Raw genomic sequence first — 14,652 nt, forward strand, 5'->3', positions numbered from 1 at the left:
GGCCCCTGACCGTTAGGTCCAGTCGTGGACGACTCTGGGGTTGCAGCGCTCATCTCGCTTTACTGGCCGAGGGAGCCGGCATTTGTCCGCAGACAGTTTTTTCCGGGTCATGTGGCCAGCATGACTAAGCTGCTTCTGGCGAACCAGAGCAGCGCACGGAAACGCCGTTTACCTTCCTGCTGGAGCAGTACCTATTTATCTACTTGCCCTTTGTGCTTTCGAACTGCTAGGTTGGCAGGAGCAGGGACTGAGCAACGGGAGCTCACCCCATCACGGGGATTTGAACCGCCGACCTTCTGACCGGCAAGCCCTAGGCTCTGTGGTTTAACCCACAGCGCCACCCACGTCCCGTTGTATATGTTACTGCACACCAAATATGTTCTAGAACCAGAGCTGGCCACGCATGAGGCAAGATGAGGTGACTGCCTCAGGTGGCATGATCCACAGGGGCAGCAAATCTAGCCTCTAAGGAATGCTTTGCTCACTGCTGCTGCTGCCATGTTGGCACTGCAACACACTCTTTGAAGACTGGATCTGTCACCTCCTTGGCAGCTTTGCCTCTACAGCAGTCTCTTGGTGAATAGGAGACCTCTTCCCACCCTTGAACCTGATGTAAATCTTTATTCCTCCCTCCCCCCCCCCTTGTTCCTGATGTAGATCTTCACTCACCCCTTCTTGCTTGGTGGAGGGGAACGCCATTTTGTTTCACCTCAGGTGCCAAATTCTCTTGGGCCCTGTCTAGAACAAAGAGGGGACAGAAATCTCCCTGTACCAGTGACACATGCATAATGTGAAAGATACAGTATTTGGATGGAAAACAAATCCCAATAATTCAAGATTAGCACTATCGTTCTTTTCTCTCCTGTTCCTCCTTCCCCCCACAGTTCAATATATGAGGATCTGAGATGATGAAGCCCTTGATTGCCATTTCCATACCTGTTCAGATTTTGCCTCAGTAATAAATAGCGGGTGATAGAAATATCAGGGATTCTGCAATGCATGAGATCTAAGCAGGGGAAGAGAGAGGAGGATGGAGAAGGAAATCTGGAAACATACCCACACGTCTTATGGACAGTTCAATTGCCCTAAAAATAAGCCCCTTTTGCAAATTGTAATTTTGATACAAGAGCAGCAGAGCACTGGGATTGGAAAGAAAGCAAGTTCATCTGCAGTGCAGGTGTGGCCCAAGTTACCTGACTCCAGCATTGAAAAGACAGCCATGGCAATGTGCAGCCAAAACAGGGAGAGAGAAGCGGATCTTGTTTCCTCTCAGCTTTGACTCTAGACCCTAAAGCCAGCATGTAAGAGGACTTGCAGATATCCAGCTTTGAACATGGAGAATTTCCCAGTGACTCTGCAATACATTTGTGGGGAGGGGAAAAGAAAGGGGTGGGAGATAATAAACCAATTATTAGATGATAATATAATAATAATAATAATAATAATAATAATAATAATAATAATAATCATGGCTGTCCCTGGATCCAGCAAGTGGTAAATATAAGGCAGGCAAGCTTCCTGTGTTAAGGTGATTACCTTGGTGATGGGCCATTAAGGGAAACAAAGGAAAGGAGCTCTGTGTGAGATGGCAAATGGGTGGGCCCCCAGGGGCCCCACCCTCAGCTTGAGCATAGTTAGAAGCACAAAGACCAAGTTTAGAGTTGAAAGTTGCAGTGATGTCACCCGGCAGTAAAGGCACCAAGGTGGAGATAGAGCAATTTGAGAGCAATGCTTGATTTCTGCTTGAATCCAAGGCTGTGGCTATGAGAGAAGCAAGACCCTTTTGGGGTGTTAATGCTGCGAACCCCTCCATCTCAGGCACAGGTTGTATATATCTGTAATAAAAACCCCATATGTCATAAAGACAACACAGTCTCTGTGCAGCAGCGTTCAAATTATCAGGGAGACGGAGGAGGCCTGCCTGCCATTACCTTCTGTGATGGCATCCTCAGCTACTGCTAAAAGGCTACGGGAATGGGAGCTACTTCTTCCTACACAATAATTAAATAATTGGGATCAAGATGTAATAAAGTAAGACAAAGTATGGGTTGTGAATTACCAGGAGAGACACTAATAATATTATTTGGCTATGTTAAATATCTGGTGCTTCAGGAAGATCAAGAAATGGCCGTTCATATTTTGACAGCCACTCATATGGCCATCTGTCGGCCATGGAGGGATGGGAAATCAGACCCTCCTGGATTAGAAATTTGGCTGACTTAGATCTGGGACTTAATATAGATATAAAACTAACAGAAGATAATCAGGGCTAGAGAAGGGACACAACGGGATAATAGATTTGTCAGGAAATGGACTTTGTCCAGATCTTAGCGGAATGAAACACTGCAAGGTGCAATGACCCCCACATATGTTATTGGGCGAGATCTAGAAATAAGTAATCTGGGAAAAGTTATTTAATGTGTTTCTCTGTGATTTGGGTACTTGAGATAGTACAGTAACATTCAATAAATTCAATGTAATGTTTTTGGTTTTTTAAAAAATAAAAACCTACAGGGTATGAGTGACTTGACTAAATTTGGCGGGAGCCAGGGGTGGAGTTGGGACTTGTGGGTTTCATAAAGGACCTGCTACTCCCCATCCATAAAATATAGAGCACTGAGGTCAGTGAAAAAGAAATTAGCTTTGTATTGTCTACTCTACACTGACTGGCAACAATGCTTCATGATTTTATGGACCTTTTATCCGCCATCTGGTGATGCTGAGGACTGAACTTAGGATCCATTTGGATATATCCCTTCCTTGTCCAAGGCACCTTTCTCTTAGGTGGGCTCTGATGAAGTGAGTCATTCACCTGTCTAAAGTGACAGGAAGCTGAGAAGTAAGAAGAGAGGGAGGGAGGTTCCACTTTCCTTACCTCCCTTTATCCCTTTTCATGTTAAAATAAAAGCCCTTGAAAAGGAAAGATGGGCAGATGTGTGTGTTGGGGAATGTTGATTATTCCATTTCTAACCTGACCTTCATCAATTTCAAAATCCCAATAAAATAACGTCATAAATTATATCAGATATAGCAATACAGTGGAGGGACGGGGACCATGGTTTCACAGCTGACCACACATTCTGTCAAAGTCCTAGGTTAAAAAGCAAATCTTCCACCAAAACTGAAAAGCATAAAAGCATCACTGCCAGTTATATCTCTGAGGGAAGAGAGATCCATAAGCAGGGTGCCACCACAGAGAAGGTCCTATCTGATGTGAACTTCACCCAGTGGTGGGATCTCAAGAAGTGCCTGCCCTTAACACATAGGCAGACGGGTGTAGAGATTGTGGTTGCCCCAATCTCATCTTGTTTGATCAAAAGTTTGGAGTGACAGGAAATAGAGGGGACCCATTAAGAAAAGGAGTCTGCACTAATTAAGGATTTTAACTGCATTAATGATGGAGTTGCTGTGGTGGGGTGAGGACCCTAGTAAATCGAGACAACAAAGTAAGGATGAAGCAATTAATAAGACCTAGAGGCATCATTTAAATATACACTGAAATATGAGAGCACTCGTTTAACAAATGTTAGCATTTTGCATTTGGATATTATCACTGCATGTATTGAGAAATGGAAGTATTATTGGGCCAGGAGAAAGAGAAATGCTTTTAAACGGGAGGGACTTATAAATTTATTGATTTATAGTAACGTGCCTTTATTTCTTCCCTTTCAGAATTGCACTATTTTCCAGACTGATTTACCTGTCCCTGGGCAGTTGCCATTTGACTACTGTGTTATTATTATTTTTATATATATATAAAATCATTACACAGGTCAAATCCCCATTCCATTACAAATCCCTTTGCATAGTAATTATGGTACATTTGTGGTATGTCTGAACTGGCGACTGAATGGAGTGCATTTTGTTCCATAGCAGGGAAAATGTAGAATTGGAAGTCCCCAGTTTAAATGCTTTTCCCCCTCCCAAAGTATTTGATAGAAACCCTCCCAGTGCACCCGAGCCTATGAATATGTGTTTTGTATTATTCGTTCCTTACTTTCATTTAAGCCCTGTGATAGATGACGAAGGAGCCCCATTAATCCTTTCAAAGCAAGCTCTTGTGTGTTACCTTAATTACGGAACAATTTCAATCAGACATAGTTACCGATCCATTTAGATAAAATTGGGCATATTTCTGCTCCTGACCTCCACAAAACCGGCTGCTGATGGAAGCTGGAGACAGCGTTGCCGCCAAGCCGTTTGCTCTCAGGAGCTCTCAGAGGAAACGTGAAGGAGGCAAGCATAAGTACAGAACTCCACATCAACACAAAAAGCACTTGAATCAGAAGGAATGGCACTTGGGAAGACCAGATGCTGTTGTTGTTTAATGATGACTTGCCACTAAAGTCATGGGAAGTATGCTTCTTTCTTGCAATGAATTATTTTTTAAATGCAAAATGCACAGAACTCAGGGCTTAGAAAACAGTTGTTAAAGAAAACATATACGAGAAATCCAGACAAATCTGTAAAATGGGGACAATTATGTCTAACCTAGACAGCATCTTAAAAAGCAGAGACATCATCTTGCCGACAAAGGTCCGTATAGGTAAAGCTATGGTTTTCCCAGTAGTGATGTATGGAAGTGAGAGCTGGACCATAAAGAAGGCTGATCGCCAAAGAATCGATGCTTTTGATTTATGGTGCTGGAGGAGACTCTTGAGAGTCCCATGGACTGCAAGAAGATCAAACCTATCCATTCTGAAGGAAATCAGCCCTGAGTGCTCACTGGAAGGACAGATCCTGAAGCTGAGGTTCCAATACTTTGTCCACCTCGTGAGAAGAGAAGACTCCCTGGAAAAGACCCTGATGTTGGGAAAGATGGAGGGCACAAGGAGAAGGGGACAACAGAGGATGAGATGGTTGGACAGTGTTCTCGAAGCTACCAACATGAGTTTGACCAAACTGCGGGAGGCAGTAGAAGACAGGAGTGCCTGGCGTGCTTTGGTCCATGGGGTCATGAAGAGTTGGACATGACTAAATGACTAAACAACACGTCTACCCTACAGCAGACCTAGAGCACAATTCAGTCAAAGTGTAGCATTCTTTAGGTTCCTTTCTATCGATGCGCACTTACAAGGGTGTGAGTCCCGCTGAACCCAGTGGGATTTATTTCTGACGAACCAGTGTAACAAGGCACTTGTTGTTGATTTCAGCAGAAGAAAGGAAGGCATGTGTTTTAACTCTTCCATTCACACCAGTGGGTCTTCCAAGTCTTAATTGGATAGTGCTTTTATAAGAACGAGTTATCAAACTACTAGCTGGGTGTGTTGTGCAGTCAAGGCTTTTAGCAGTTTGGCAATGGCTCCATGGTTTGACATTTTGTGGTTTCTCATTTCACGATTTGGCATGTGCCAGCTTTCCCAGGATCTCATGCTGATAGACAATGGTGTGGCCTCCCCTAAGGTGCAAAAACACCTGGGGTTGAGAAGCCACGTGGCCGCCAAAGGGAGGGATCCTGCTGTTGATAGATATTTGGCTTCAGGAGCTAGGCATCACCAGTTTGCCAGCTTAGGAACGCCCACATCCCAGAAGCCCAAACATACTCAGAGAGAAAGCTATTACCCTGAGATGCCTTTTCCCTTCCAGATAATGCCTTCTACAGTTCTTGAAGTCAGATGAGCCAGGATACCGTACAACATTCACGTCTGCCATTGTGGTCTGCATGTGGTTTGGATCATCTCCATTGTTGTGGCTTGCTGATACAAAAGGCATTAGAAAAGAATATCTTGCTGATCTGTTGTTGTTTTAAAAAATAGGACCAATTGGTCAATATCTCAAAAGATAATTTTTTGCTTTTCAGGAAGAATATTAAGATACTGAGAAGACTAGCCACCGTTGTAATGACACTACCCAAGGCATGGATCAAATTTTACAAGGCAAATGTAAAAGATATTTGTGGAGATGCTTGATTGTCTCCATCAGCTTGATTTTATTTTTCTTTGTTTCCTTATGGCCAATAGTTTACCTACAAACTGAAATTAGAAATTGGTAGAATGGATATTTAAATGTAGGCAAATAACTCGCTGAGCTGGTAACTGGAACCTAGCAAGAGTTCCTCCCTTCCCCAAACAAAGCTAACTGAATTTAAGTAAGCAATCCTCTGGGCCTGGTTTATATTTGAGTAAATTATACCAGGGGGATATCTTTACTACCTTAAGAGATGCAAAAACTCTTTGTCATCAACACATCCTTTGTACATTATCCATACCCCTTCTTGGCTAAGACAAGATCTTCCGGGAGGCGGGGGTTATCTGAATAGCCACATTTCTGAAGCAAGCAAGTCATGTTTTTATGCCAGGGCTTCTCCCTCAATGGACTAAAAGTCAATTGTTCCAGCTAACATGATTTAGCCAGACGATGCACTGTCATTCCCATACGTTTTAGCCAATAATTAAATAATGCCCCCAAAGCCTGCTCCACATTCTAAGGATTAGGGTCACTGAGTTTCTTTATTCCTTCAGTGATCTTCTTGTTCCAGGGTGTGGGTGTGTGTTGCTTTTCATTGCTGCTGCCTGCATTTTTCTTAAACTTTATTTCAAAGCAAAATCCCGTGAAAAGGAATCAAAGCATCATCCCATTTTTTGCTACATCAAGTCCTTGCATTGCAGATGCCTGTGAGCTTTCACAAGTCTCAAATGCACATACTATTACAGTGGTACCTCGGGTTAAGTACTTAATTCTTTCCGGAGGTCCGTTCTTAACCTGAAACTGTTCTTAACCTGAAGCACCACTTTAGCTAATGGGGTCTTCTGCACTGCCGTGCCGCCGGAGCATGATTTCTGTTCTCATCCTGAAGCAAAGTTCTTAACCTGAGGTACTATTTCTGGGTTAGCAGAGTCTGTAACCTGAAGCATATGTAACCTGAAGCGTATGTAACCTGAGGCACCATTGTATTAAACTGCTTGCTCCTTTCTTACATTTGTGGCCCATTCTTCTAAGGAACTATGGACAGCCTATCTTGCACTCATTTTGATACCGACTACAAACGTGTGTGAGAGACGTTGGGTAATATAAGGTGCTGGGGCTTTTGCACCTGAGACAGACAGAAATACAGCTTTTCATCAGCACTGCAGACGTTGCACCTATAGGATCCATAATGGAGCAACACCCCCCCACCCCCCCGCCCGTGAGGAAAGGCTACAACATTTGGGACTTTTTAGTTTGGAGAACATGCAAGTAAGAGGAGACACGATAGCAAGTTATGTACGGTATGGAGAAAGCAGAGAGAGAAAAGCTTTTCTTCCTTTCCCACAGCACTAGGGACTCATTCACTTCTGCTTGTGCTGCCACTGACCCCCAGGAAACGCCCGCTCTTTATTGCTGAATTGGACCAAACATCAACCGGTTTTTCCGCGAATTGACTTTTGCTCTGATTCAGCGGTAGAGAGCAGGTTTTCCCAGGGAAAATGGTGGGGCAAATGGAAAACAGTTCAGGCCCACCAGCCTAGAAAGCATGGGATATGTGGAAAACCTTTCGGGCCTGTGTTTTCTAGGTACAGAATAAGTGGAAGTGTGGACAAGCCTCAGAACTTGAGGACTTTCAATGAAGCTGGATGTTGGAAGAGTCAGAGCAGGGGAAAGAAAGTTACTTCTTCACGCAGCGCAGAGTTTAAACAGTGGAATTCACTCCCACATGAGGCAGTGTTGGCCACCAACTTCGATGCGTTCCTAAGAGGATTAGACAAATTCTTGGAGGATGAGGTTGTCCGTGGCTCCTAGCCATGATGGCTATTTTGCGTCTCCCCTGTTAGAGGCAGCATGCCTCTGAATGGAAGTTGCTGGAAGTCACAGGTGGGAAGAGTGAGTTGCGTTCAGAGCTTCTCATGGGCCTCTGGTTGGCCACTGTGAGAACACAATTCTGCACCCCTGGCCTGATCGAGCATGGCTTCCCTTATGTTCTTAATGGGTATTTATTGCAGGGGGGGTTGTTACCATATGGAGCAGTTTCTGGAGCTCCCACCCCCATCCTCCGAACAATTGTAACAAGATTTATTTTGCTCATCTTGAGAGCTATTGACTAGTAACGGTGGCGCTGTCCTGCTCCAGCCTCTTGGGCCTGGAGGGTCCAGGATGCAAAGGTTGCCACATTAAGTGTTTTATTAATCGCTAGAGAAAGCTAGCACTCTATAAACATGCACAAGTCATTGGCAGGGAAGCAAGTTACAGCTGTCTTGGGACCGCCGTAATTTATGATTCTTTCATTTAATGTAGAACGTGCCCTTTCCATAAAGCCTCGCAGGACTTTGACTTTTTTAAAACACACACACACACCTTTCTTCAAACCTAAAAAGCATGTAGATTCCTCTATTGTCTGAAGCATCAGATGGGAATGGGGGGGGGTCACTCTGTGTGTGTGTGTGTGTGTGTGTGTGTGTGTGTGTGTAGTCAGCCTATAAGAAGGCAACTACGATGAAACAAGTGAAGGCATTCCCTCTATGGGACCAATGTCCCATATGCCACTAGCCACTATTTTTCTCTCAGTGTGGCTGGGAGCAAGTACAGACAGCATTACCAGGTGTTGCCATAGTAACGTGCTTCCAGGCACTGCGCTGGATAAAAGTGCTCCTTTGAACACACACGTGAAGATGCTCTTATGTTCTAGCTGTGGGAGGCAGAGGTACCAATAATCTCATTGAGATCGGAGGCAAAAGTCTCCTCTCCACCAGAGGAGAGTCCCCCTTCCATCCACCGGCCATAGGAACAGCTTTTTCGCCCTTCATATTCCTTTATGAGCTAAGGGAGATTCTCCAAGAAGACTTTGAAACCCTGGAACAGGGTTTCCTCAAACTTGGGCCTCCAGTTGTTTTTGGATTACAGTCCCCATCATCCCTGACCACTGGTCCTGCTAGCTAGGGATGATGGGAGTAGTAGTTCAAAAACAGCTGGAGACCCAAATTTGAGGAAACCCTGCCTTAGAGCAAGGGATGGCAGATTTCCTAAAGCAGGACTTTGCAGTTTCCCACAATGTCACTAGCTAATCTAGGTGATGAGCACTATCTCAGGCTTCAGGCCTACACACACTTACCTCAGAATGAGGCCACATGGACATAAGAGAGCTTTCTTCTGAGTATACATACATCAAATTTGGCTGTTCAGAGACTCTTTCCTATCCTGTAGAAGCAGAGCAAGAAATCAGCAGTGGGTGGGGTGGGCTTTGAGGATGTCAGCTGGGACAAAATCTGATGCTGTCCCAAATTTGCTACTCCTAAATGGTTCAATCGTGTCCCAAGCAAGAGCTTGCACAGCAACACTCCCTTTTACAACCTGTACATATGCAGAAAACTCCATGTTCTTTAAGAACAAAGGCACAGCATGGTTCTTAAGAAAAAAATGCAAAATTGCAAATGACATATTGCACAGACTATACAAAAAAAAATGTTTCTGTTTTCAAGTGAGCAGATAGTACAAATAGTGCAAAAAGTATCGCCCAGCTTGTCAAAATACTTCTCTGAGGAGCAGAAGGGCTTTGTGTTAATTCTATCATAAACCATCTGCCCTTGCTATGGGGATCAAGTTGCTAATTGAGGTCGTTTAAAAAGAAGAGGAAAATCCTAAGGAGTTTTAGCACAGAAACCAAGAGAAATTTGATCAGAAAGAGGTGAGTATTTTGATTTAGATCCCTTCTTTCACAGCATTACAGATTTGTAGAGTTGGAAGGGACCCCAAGGGTCATCTAGTCTAAACCACTGCAATGCAGGAATCTTTCACCCAACGTGGGGCTCAAACCAACGATTTTTATCTCTCACCAGCCTAACTCATCTCTGCTTCTGTGCCTCCCTTGCCTCCCTCTCCTACTTCAGCTTCTGACTCTGATTCTGCCAGAGATTCTCCCAGCTCACTATGCCCTCTTACCTCTCCAGTCTTATCCCTGTGACCACTCATGGTTGTCCCACCACCATTCCCTGGACTCTGAGCCTTCCTCCCTTGGTGGTTCCCCAGCTGGTTCCTCCCACCATTCTTCTGCATCCAACTAGCTCAAGTCATCACCTGAATAAAGCTTGTGGGCCACAGTTTGGGAACCCCTCACCAGACACTAATAAAGGTAAAGGAACCCCTGACTGTTAGGTCCAAGGTCCAGTCATGGCCGACTCTGGGGTTGCAGCGCTCATCTCACTTTACTGGCTGAGAGAGCTGGAGTACAGCTTCCGGGTCATGTGGCCAGCATGACTAAGCCACTTCTGGTGAACCAGAGCAGCACACGGGAACGCTGTTTACCTTCCCGCCTGAGCGATACCTATTTATCTACTTGCACTTTGACGTGCTTTCGAACTGCTAGGTTAGCAGGAGCAGGGGCCAAGCAATGGGAGCTCACCCCGTCGCAGGGATTCAAACCACCGACCTTCTGATTGGCAAGCCCTAGGCTCTGTGGTTTAACCCACAGCACCACCCGCGTCCTTGTAATAGTAAACTCATTATCTGATTGTGGAGTCTGATTGTGGAGTTAAAACAGGACTCTCTGTGCCCAAGGGGGAGGCATCAGCAGGCTTTGGAAACCTCGAGGGTTACAGGAGTGCAATAGTTAGGAGGAAACTCTATGGGGAAGTAACTCCCCCAAACAATTCAACGAAGACTGAGCACATTCAGGGCACAGAATGCTGGCTAGTGGAGAAAACGGAAAGTGAGGAGAATGGAATGGAGCGTTGGAGAAAAGGACATGGCTGGCTGGAATCCTAAACGGGAGCACTTCACCTGGTTGTAGGTCCCACTTATAAGGCCTAGTGTGGAGCTCGTGGAGCTTTCCCCCCACTTAATCCCAAAATTTATAGTAATGCTCTGCCCTTCTGAAGCAGCAGAGGAACTGGCTGCATGCTTGATGGAGGGAGCACCCAGTCCTTCCTCTTCCGACTAAAAATTAAATAAATAACTGGGGGCTTTACATAAATTCATTCTCTGTGAGGGCTCACAGCAAATTATTAGTTGATTAGTCACTGAGAAATTGGCAGGCTCCTCCAAACATCCATTAAAAAAACCAAAAAACAGGTTTATCGTGATTTATAGGGTACAGGCAGTTCAAAAGGGAAGGAATTGAGAGAACCCAACCAGGCTGTGCCAAGATGTGTTCTGATGCTGTTTGGTTGCAAACGCTCCCCCCCCTCCTTTTCCCCATGAAAGAGCATTACTCCGATTCTAGGAATTTAGGTGCTGGCTAAATCGGAGCACTAATTCACTCCATCTCCCTATGGAGCTCTAAAAGTCTCACTGCGGCTTTCAGAGAACTATTCCTGCCTCCGTTTGCCCCCCCCCCCCCGATTCTTAAAGAGAATAAGGATTAAAGCTTTGGATTCAAGTCAACCCTGCCCCACGGAGGGGGCCTGAGAAGACACACTGTTTGTTATGCTTAAGCTTTGTTGGAGAATGGGCTTGGTTTTACTTGGCTGGCTTTCCCTCTATATGGGGAAACAAAGGCACAAGAGGGCTTAGCCCAACCCGGATTGGGAAGGTCCAAGGAAGAAAGGATTCTCCCTCGTGAGACAGACTGCAGCATTCAAGTAACAAAATGCATGCCATGATATTTGATAACGTAGTTTTTAAAAGCATAACAGTATATGTTTGCATTGGCTTCTTTCCTACGAGTTAAATAGTTTGCCTGTAATTGTCATGAGTTTTATTTCTTCAATGGGGTATTTTTGCATTGGCTCGGTGTGTTCTTAAAAGGCTAGATCACCTTCTCTTACCCAAAGAGGCAAAGAAGAAGAAAAAAGGTATTGTTGGTAACACTGGGCAGTTGTTTAGGGTCAAACCCTCCACTAACCACATAAGAGGATGTGACTTAACTATCAAGAGTCTGGTACCATTACACAGGAGGGAATTTGCCAGCAACTGAAAGAGGCTTAAGACAAAGCTTTCATATACTTTGAGCCTTGTATTCTCACCTAAAACCCCCCAAACCTATTAAAGCTCATGCTTGGTGTTTCTTTTATTGCCAACCTGAATTCAAAAAGAACCCCTTGCCCCTTGCCAAGACAGGGGCGGGAATGTTTCACCCGATATATATTGCCCATTTGGTTTCCCTGTGTCCACAACCCTCTGAACTCCTGCTCATCTGCACATGTGCAATTGTTGTTTGAAATGTACACACCTCAGTTTGACCATGAAGTGAACGTGGCTCAAATTTTCAAATCGGATGGAAGCTGGTTTGAGGGAAAACGCATGAAACAGCAGTATTTCTCAAGAAACTATAGGGTAGATATGAATTGTGGCTAATAGCACATGTTCATGGCTTCGAACAGCAGCAGTGGGAGCACACTTGAGCCAGAGTAAACAGCAACATGTACACAGCTGGAATCTCTGAGGTCACATCTGCAGTTTCCTGGGATGCATTCCATCAAAATCTGAAGATTCAAATTAATGTAGAGAAGCTGAGAGCTCTCACACCACCACTATACCTATCTTGGGATCCAAATCCTCCATTTGATCATTTGCGCCATTTTCTCCAGATTTAGAACAGTTTTCTCTGATGCAAAGTGGGATTTGAGAAGTTCCAACATCTCTCCATCACCTGCTAACATTTCTCCCTCTTCTCCTCTTGGTGGACCCACCATTTCCTTGTTCTTTATCTTGTGTTATCATACCGGTCTCTGCAGCACAGCAGGCGCTGTGATTCTCCAGCAGAGATTCACCCCTGTAGTCTTCAGTCTAACAACACACGCCACACAGACTTCTCAGTATCTGATGATAACTCTCTGCCAATCTAGGCAATTGCAACAGCCGTGCAGAACGGTCGGGTGTCATGTTGCAAGGTTCAGCACCCCCTATGCATTTTATCCCAGGGCGTGCGGTGCACATGGAGTGCAGGATGGCAGCCCCATTTTTCAATCTCCTCTTCTCTTCCTCTTCCCACTAAACCTCTCCCTGCTCATTTTTCTTTCAGTTCCTCAACACACACCGTTGCACTGCTTCCCTTGAGCCCACTTTGGCAAAGCGCTTCAAGGAGGGGGTATGTTTCTCTCTCTCTCTCTCTCTCTCTCTCTCTCTCTTTCAAGCCACATCACTCTGTGGCTTTGATATCAGAGACTGATTTCCTCCAGCGCCTTTAGCCACCCACCGATTCCAATCAGCATCACTGAAGAGAAACATCTTTATATCTCATGCAGCCAGTTCACCTCTCTCAAGCTACTGCTGCTGCTGCTGCAAGCAAGCCAGCACGAGCCTGCCTACAATTGAGCGTGCCAGAAGAACTAAAATGTGCTAAAATGCTACAGTTGTCCAGCCATTTACATGCTGCCAGGACTGGTAGTTCCCCAAGGCTGCCGGAGGGAAGAAAGAAGCGTTGTGGGGGGTTCCCAAGGACCATTGCCAGCTGCCTGGGAGGGAAAAGGGCGAGGAAGGAGTTGGCATGTGGATAATTGGGCAGCATCCCTGCATTAACCTTTCCGATTGTCGCTCCTGCTGCTCTCTCTGCCCCTGTCTACGGGGCTGCGCTCCAAACCACTCTGCCAGTTGGATGCGGGTTTGTTCCCAAGAAAGGAACAGGGGCTTGAGCCTAATTGGCTGCTTTTGTAGACGGATTTAAGTAGCATGGCTGGCGGATGTTTCCAGTTTGGAAAAAAAAAAGATTATGTGAATGCATTTCAGGCAGTCCTGTGAGATTCCTTGGTCTCATGGACTATTCCCTTGGAGTTTTCTGTCATGAATGAAGTGACTTCGGTTCCTCTCAAAGAAACACAGGAATGTCAGTTGTGGATTCCGTGTTCCTGTGGCAGCACACCAGGGTTTCGAGGCAAGGTCCATGCCAGCTGTTTCTGGAAGCTGCTGTAGATCTCTCCACACTTTCCTGCGCTTGCTTGAGCAAGTCCATCTAGTGATGATGAATCCATTGCACGGTGCTGATATTTCCCTGGACTGGGCAAAAGAGCAAAGAGGGAAAACATGAAGCGGTTGTTAATGCTTTCAATCGGGGGTTCCCAAATGGTGGTCTGCAAGCTCCATTCATCCGTGGCAATTCTGTGGATTTGTGGTTAAAAACGGGAGACCCATTGTGTTTGACATTCATATTGATTTTTAATTGTTGTTTCTTTCGTTTCTTATGCTGTGTACACTTTGGATTCTGTGGCATCTGCAGCAGGCAGAAAAGGCATTGAATGGTCCACCGAGATCCTTTTTTCAATTTTCAAGTGGTCCATAGCGGGGGGGGGGGAGTTGTGGAGCCACTGCTTTAGATCATTAGTCTTCAAACAACCTTAGGTAGGTCACAACCTTAGGTTGCACCACCAGCTACCTAAGAAAACAGAAGGAAGAAACCAAGAAAATGGAGGTATACTATAAGTTTGGGTATCTTGATTTCTGTGAATAGGTCTATCGTGATGATTCCTCTGAAGTGTTGCCTGATGGGTAGTCAGGGGCTTTACAAAGAAAGCTAATGGTTCTCAATGACTCTGGATTCCCCCCACTAAAAGGGCAATTTACCTGCTGGGATCTGTGCTCTACAGGAGAGAGAGAAATAAGCAGCTTCTGGATTTTGAATTCTGATAGAGCAGTGAAAGTGAAGCAACCTGAGCTGCAGGGATTCTCTATGGTGACCTGTTGCAGAATTAGCATCTGTGCCCATTAGCTTAACCCAGAGCATAAGGCTACTATGAGTGGCTACCAGCCACAGTCAGAGGCTGTAATGATTCTGAATACCAGTTGCTGGAAACCACAGGAGGAGAAAGT

Source organism: Podarcis raffonei, chromosome 2 (assembly GCF_027172205.1).
Source record: "Podarcis raffonei isolate rPodRaf1 chromosome 2, rPodRaf1.pri, whole genome shotgun sequence".
Taxonomy (NCBI): domain Eukaryota; kingdom Metazoa; phylum Chordata; class Lepidosauria; order Squamata; family Lacertidae; genus Podarcis; species Podarcis raffonei.